Below are 6,683 nucleotides of genomic sequence, written 5' to 3'. Positions count from 1 at the left end.
GCTGTGTGCCCAATGGCACGGAGCTCGGAAAAAGTGACGCAACAGACTTCTCACACCATAAATCCGTCTCCCTTCTTGCTGTGAAACAGGGACACTTCTTTTTCCCTTACTAGGGAGAGAGAGAGCCTGTGGTATGTCAAATAGCAGGTGAATGAGTAGTCTTTGGGGTATTGCAAGTTTGTGTCTTTAATGATGCTTTGCTGCATGCTTGAGTGCTCAGTGGGGGGGGACGATGCTTTTTTGCTGGTGGGGGAGGGTCATCGCTTTGCTGCTGCTTGTGCGTGGGAGGGGGGAGTTGGGGGGGGCGGGGGCTTTGGGGTTTTAACATTTAATTGTCATTCATTCTTTGGGGCACTCCTCTGTGTTCATGGATATTTGCGAAGAAGAATTATTTCAGGATGTATGTTGTATATATTTCTCTGACATTAAGTGTACCTATTGGTGTTGGAGAAGGTCCAGCTGGTTCACGAGAATGATTCCAGGAATGAAAGAGCAGGTATACGAGAGTGATTGATGACTCTGGGCCTGTACTCACTGGAGTTTAGAAGAATGAGGGTGGATCTCATTGAGACCTATCGAATGTAGAAAGGCCTAGATGGCGCCACATGGCACTTGGAACAGCATGTTCAAAACTCCGCCTGGGCAAGACAGCACACACAGGTAAATCCAGGCCACTGTAAAACTGCATTAACTGTACCATCCAAAAGAACCGAAACTCGAACATAGAACACTACAGCACAGACAGGCCATTCGGCCCACGATGTTGTACTAACCTAAATAAACCTACTCCATGATCAAACTTCTTGTGGCTGCCTCCCCTCTCACACAGCCCATAACTCTCCACTTTTCTAACTTACAGCAGCATCACAGGTACATTTCAGAGAAGCAGCATTCGCAAGAAAAACAAATTATTACATGAAAAAATACAAACAGAACGAAAAACAGAAGTAATTTCAGGGCAAATTGATCAGAGTGGTCATAGTGTTACTACATTGTAGTGATGATAAGGGTTTTACTAGCTGAACTTAAGCACTGAATGTTACAGCACAGTCAAGACCCTTCAGCCCACTACGTGGTGCCATCCTTTTAGCTACTCTAAGAATCAATCTAACATAGGTCCCTATTTTACTATTATCCATGTACCCATCTAAGAGCCTCTTAAATGCTCCTAACGTCTCTGCCTCTACCACCACCTCTGGCAGCACGTTCCACACACCCACCGCTCTGTGTAAAAGCAAACCTTACTTCTGACACTCCCCCACACAACTTGATCAAGAATTTGAAGAAAGAGGCACCAAGTTATTTTCTGATGAGTGTACAGCACCATTGTAATGTTAAATAAGCCCCTATATTTTGTTAGAAGTTTGCACATCTAAAAGTTCAACAACCTCTCTAAGTGCACTGTGGAGAGTATCCTGAATGGTTGCATCACAGCCTACTATTGAAATACCAATGCCCAAGAATGGAATTACCTGCAAAAAGTGCTGGATACAGCCCAGTCCATCACAGAAAAAAACTCTCCCCACCACTGAGCACATCTACATAGAGCGCTGCCACAGGAAAACAGCATCTAGACACCCGCCGCCATCCAGGCCATGCTCTCTTCTCGCCACTGCCATCGGGAAGCGAGTACAGGAGCCTCAGGATCCACACCACCAGGTTCTTGAACAGTTATTGCCCCTCAACCATCAGCCCTTCAGCTCTTGAACCAGTGTGGATAACTTCACTCACTACAACAAGGAACTGATTCCACAACCTATGGCCTCAATTTCAAGGTCTCTACAACGTGGGTTCTCAATATTATTTACTATTTATTTATCAGTATTTGTTTTATTTTTGAATTTGCAGTTTGTCTTTTGTACATTGGTTGTTTGTCAGTCTCTGTGTGTAGTTTTTCCATTGGTTGAGGACGAGATTTAAAAAAAGGATCAGCCACGATTGAATGGCGGAGCAAACTCGATGGGTCAGGTGTCCTGACTCTGCTCCTGTGTCCTATGTGTTATGATTCCATTGTATTTTTTTGTTCTACTGTGAATGCCTGCAAGGAAATGATTCTCAGGGTGGTATATGGTGACATGCACGTACTTTGATAGTAAATCTAGTTTGAACGTTGAAACAGATGACAGGCTATACTGTCAGCACATACAACAGGAAACAGTTGTCATAATACTATTCTGTGTACACTCGCTGAATATTGTGAAGTCATCTACTACCTCACGTTGTGAGATGGATGTAAGATTTAAATAAATTCAAATTCAAAGACTGTTTGATGTGTAGTTGCTATGACAGATTGGGCACATGAAGAGACCGAAAACCAGCCCAAATCTGATTTGAAGGCTTTGATATTTAAATAGTATGCGTGCATTATAAATAAAAACACGTTTCACCTTAAGTAGATGGGATGGGGAAGACAGCACGTGGCATGCTTGGCTTGATGGGTTGACGTACAGAACATTAAAGTTTGGGTTGGTATGATGTAACTTTACAAAGCTCTGGTTAGACCACAACTGCAGTATGTATGTGTATGTACACCTGAAGATGGGGCTGTGCTGGACAGAGTGTACACAGATTCACCAGGATGCTGCCTGAGCAGAGGATGTTAGTTATGGGGAGAGACTGGACATGACGGGCTTATGTGCCCTAACGCAGAGGAGGCCAACAGATGACATGAATACTGTTGTAACAGGCTTACATACTGAAGATTGCTAGAATCTTGTTTCAAAAACAAGAGTGCGCAGTTTTAAAGTAAAAGAAAAGAGCTTTAAAGGGAATTAAGAGAAAGTTTTTTTTTAAATCTGGGATGCTCTTCCAGAGGAAGTGATGGAGACAGATACACTCACCACGTTACGAGAAATTTGAATCTACACTTAAACAATGAGCCACAGAGAGAACAGATTTAATGCAAGGGAATAATTCGTCCAGTTTGGCAAAAGGACATGATGGGTTGGGGAACTGTTTCATGCTCTGCACAATTCTATTAACCAGAACCAAGTTTATTGCCACTGACTTGTATTCAAGACTGTTTGATGTCATTTCCTGTATACAAGTGTAAAGGAGAATGAAACAATTGTTAGTCCGGATCTGATACAGTACAAAGAAAACACAATAAGATAAAGAACAAAATAGAAAAAAACCATTAAATAAGTACATAAGATAGCTGATATACATTGATTGTACGTCCATAAAGTGACGCTAAGCACAGGAGTGTCTGTACGTAAGGTGACTGACAGGAAGTGAGAAGGTGGTGGTGATGGGGGTGTGTGGAGGTGTTGATCAGCCTTATTGCTTGTGGAAAGTAACTGTTTGTGAGTCTAGTCGTCCTGGCGTGGATGCTACGTAGTCTCCTCCCTGATGGGAGTGGGACAAACAGTCCATGAGCAGGGTGGGTGGGATCCTTCATGATGTTACTGGCATTTTTCTGTATTTGTGTCCTTGATAGCATGACATTTGTTGTTTTGCAATAGCAGTACATTGCAGAGACATCAAATTAGTATAAATTATAAAATAAATACACAGTGCAAAGCGAAAGGAATCACAAGGTGGTGTTCATGGACTGTTCAGAATTCTGATGGTGCAGGGGAAAAAACTGATTCAAAGAAAATCACTGAATGTGGGTCTTCAGGCCCCTGTACCTCCTCCCCAAGTGGTGTTTCAGTGTACATGTGATAAATCAAAGTTGATGTAATCCAGTGGTAGTAATAGGAAGAGGGTTTAGCCCTCTTGTCTACAAGTTTAACAATGAATATAAAATATTCAAAGCAGCTTCAAATATGATGATAGAATATCAAATGTGATGGCAGAATATAGTATTAATGGTAAGACTCTTGGCAGTGTGGAGGATCAGAGGGATCTTGGGGTCAGAGTCCATAGGACAGTCAAAGCTGCTGTGCAGGTTGACTCTGTGGTTAAGAAGGCGTACAGTGCATTGGCCTTCATCAATTGTGGGATTGAGTTTAGGAGCCGAGAGGTAATGTTGCAGCTATATAGGACCCTGGTCAGACCCCATTTGGAGTACTGTGCTCAGTTCTGGTCGCCTCACTACAGGAAGGATGTGGAAACCATAGAAAGGGTGCAGAGATTTACAAGGATGTTGCCTGGATTGGGGAGCATGCCTTATGAGAACAGGTTGAGTGAACCCGGCCTTTTCTTCTTGGAGCGACGGAGGATGAGAGGTGACCTGATAGAGGTGTACAAGATGATGAGGCATTGATCATGTGGATAGTCAGAGGCTTCTTCCCAGAACTGAAATGGCTAGCATGACAGGGCACAGTTTTAAGGTGCTTGGAAGTAGGTACAGAGGAGATGTCAGGGGTAAGTTTTTTTTTTAAAAACGTAGAGAATGGTGAGTGCGTGGAATGGGCTGTCAGTGATGGTGATGGAGGCGGATACGATAGGGTCTTTTAAGAGACTCCTGGAAAGGTACATGGAGCTTAGAAAAAAAAGAGGGCTATGGGTAACCCTAGGTAATTTCTCAGGTAAGGACATGTTCGGCACAGCTCTGTGGAATGAAAGGCCTGTATTATGCTATAGATTTTTCAATGTTTCTATACTTCGATACATCTTGCAGGAATCCACTCTCCCACAAATTCACATCACCTAAAATTTTTTAACTGCGCATTTACTGGCCCAAGTTTCCGACATATTTAAAGCGGAGCTTGATAGGCTTTTGGTTAGTCAGGGGATCAAAAGTTTACGGGGAGAAGGCAGAAGAATGGGGTTGAGAGGGATGATAAATCAGCCGTGATGGAATAACTGACCCAAAGTAACCAGTTGTGTTTATTTCATCCACAAAATGCTGGAGGAACTCAGCAGGCCAGGCAGCATCTATGGAAAAAAGTACAGTCAACATCTTGGCCCCAGACGTCGACTGTACTTTTTTTCCATAGATGCTGCCTGGCCTGCTGAGTTCCTAAAGCATTTTGTGTGTGTCACTTGGATTTCTGGCATCTGCAGACTCTCTCTTGTTAGTGTTTTTTTCATGTTCAACATTTAAAACAGATTACCTTGTTAATTAACAGGGAATAATTAACCAAGAGGATTGGTTGCCTATTTTGGAGAAAATCAGTGGTTTTATTTATCACTTTGAGGTAAAGCCCACTCCATTACAAGCCCTCCACGTACAAGACTGAGTACGTTTATAAGGAGCTCTGTCGTAGGAAAGCAGCATCCGTCATCAAGAACCCCCACCATCCAGACAATGCTCTCTTCTCACTTCAACCTTCGGGAAGAAGGTACAGGAGCCTTAGGACTCACACCATCAGGTCTAGGAACAGTTATTACCCCTCAACCATCAGGCTCCTGAACCAGTGGTTTAACTTCACTCACCTCAACACTGAACAGATTCCACAACTTATGGACTCACTTTCAAGGACTCTGCAGCTCATGTTCTTAGTATTATTTATTTACTTATTAATTATTATTATTTGTTCTATTCTGTATCTGCAGTTTATCTTCTTTTGCACATTAATTGTTTGTCACTGTGTGTAGTTTTTCTATTGACTCTATTGTATTTCTTTGTTCTACTGTGAATGCCTGCAAGAAGATAGATCTCAGGGTGGTGTATGGTGATGTATACCTCAGGAAGGAGGTACAGGAGCGTCAGGACAAGGACTGTCAGACTGGGTAACAGCTTCTTCCCTCAGGCTGTGAGACTAGTGAATACCCTGCCACCACCGAGGTCTCGTCACGAGGACAGCCAGTTGTTTACTGTTTACCTGTGCTGTGCTCTACATATACTTTGAGTTATATTTTAATCTATTTGTGGTAGCATTATTCTAAGTGCTATGTGTGATAGATGTTTTGTGGATGCACTGTAGTCCGGAGGAATGTTGTTTTGTTTGGTTGTATATATGTCAGAATTGAATTGACTTTATTTCTTACATCTTTCATATACATGAGTAAAAATCTTTACGTTATTTCTCCATCTAAATATACAATGTGCAATCAGAGTAATTTATAATAAATAGAACAGTCAATGTAATATAGAGTACACTCAGATCAGTGCGAGTTCATCAGTCTGATGGCCTGGTGGAAGAAGCTGTCCCAGAGTCTGTTGGTCCTGGCTTCTATGCTGCAGTACTGCTTCCCGATGGTAGCAGCTGGAATAGATTGTGGTTGGGATGGTTTGGGTCTCCAATGATCCTTCGGGCCCTTTTTACACACCTGTCCTTGTAAATGTCCTGAATCATGGGAAGTTCACAACTACAGATGCGCTGGGCTGTCCGCACTACTCTCTGCAGAGTCCTGCGCTTAAGGGAGGTACAGTTCCCACACCAGGCAGTGATGCAGCCAGTCAGGATGCTCTCAGTTGTGTCCCTGTAGAATACCAAACTTCCTCAGAGGTGCTGTTGTGCCTTTTTCACCACACAGCTGGTGTGTACAGACCACGCGAGGTCCTCGGTGATGTTCATGCCAAGGAACTTGGAAGTTGTTTACCCTCTCAACCCCAGATCCATTGATGTCAATAGGGGTTAGCCCATCTCCATTCCTCCTGTAATCCACAACCAGCTCCTTTGTTTTTGCGACACTGAGGGAGAGGTTGTTTTCTTGACGCCACTGTGTCAGAGAGATGACTTCTTCCCTGTAGGCCACCTCATTATAGTTTGAGACAAGTCCAATCAATGTAGTGTCATCGGCAAATTCAATTAATAAACTTGAACATAATATATGTACTTTGATAATAA

At 42.9% G+C, this 6,683-nt stretch overlaps 1 protein-coding gene across 2 annotated transcripts in view; it reads right to left on the bottom strand.

Moving 5' to 3' along the window:
* LOC134357797 (ubiquitin-conjugating enzyme E2 E1-like) overlaps nt 1-6,683 on the bottom strand; it is a 108,478-nt gene that overhangs the window by 59,165 nt on the left and 42,630 nt on the right. The window lies entirely within an intron of this gene.

Source organism: Mobula hypostoma, chromosome 17 (assembly GCF_963921235.1).
Source record: "Mobula hypostoma chromosome 17, sMobHyp1.1, whole genome shotgun sequence".
In the NCBI taxonomy this organism is placed as follows: Eukaryota; Metazoa; Chordata; class Chondrichthyes; order Myliobatiformes; family Myliobatidae; genus Mobula; species Mobula hypostoma.
The sequence above is the reverse complement of the archived record's forward strand: the minus strand, read 5'-3'. Positions and strand labels throughout refer to the sequence as shown.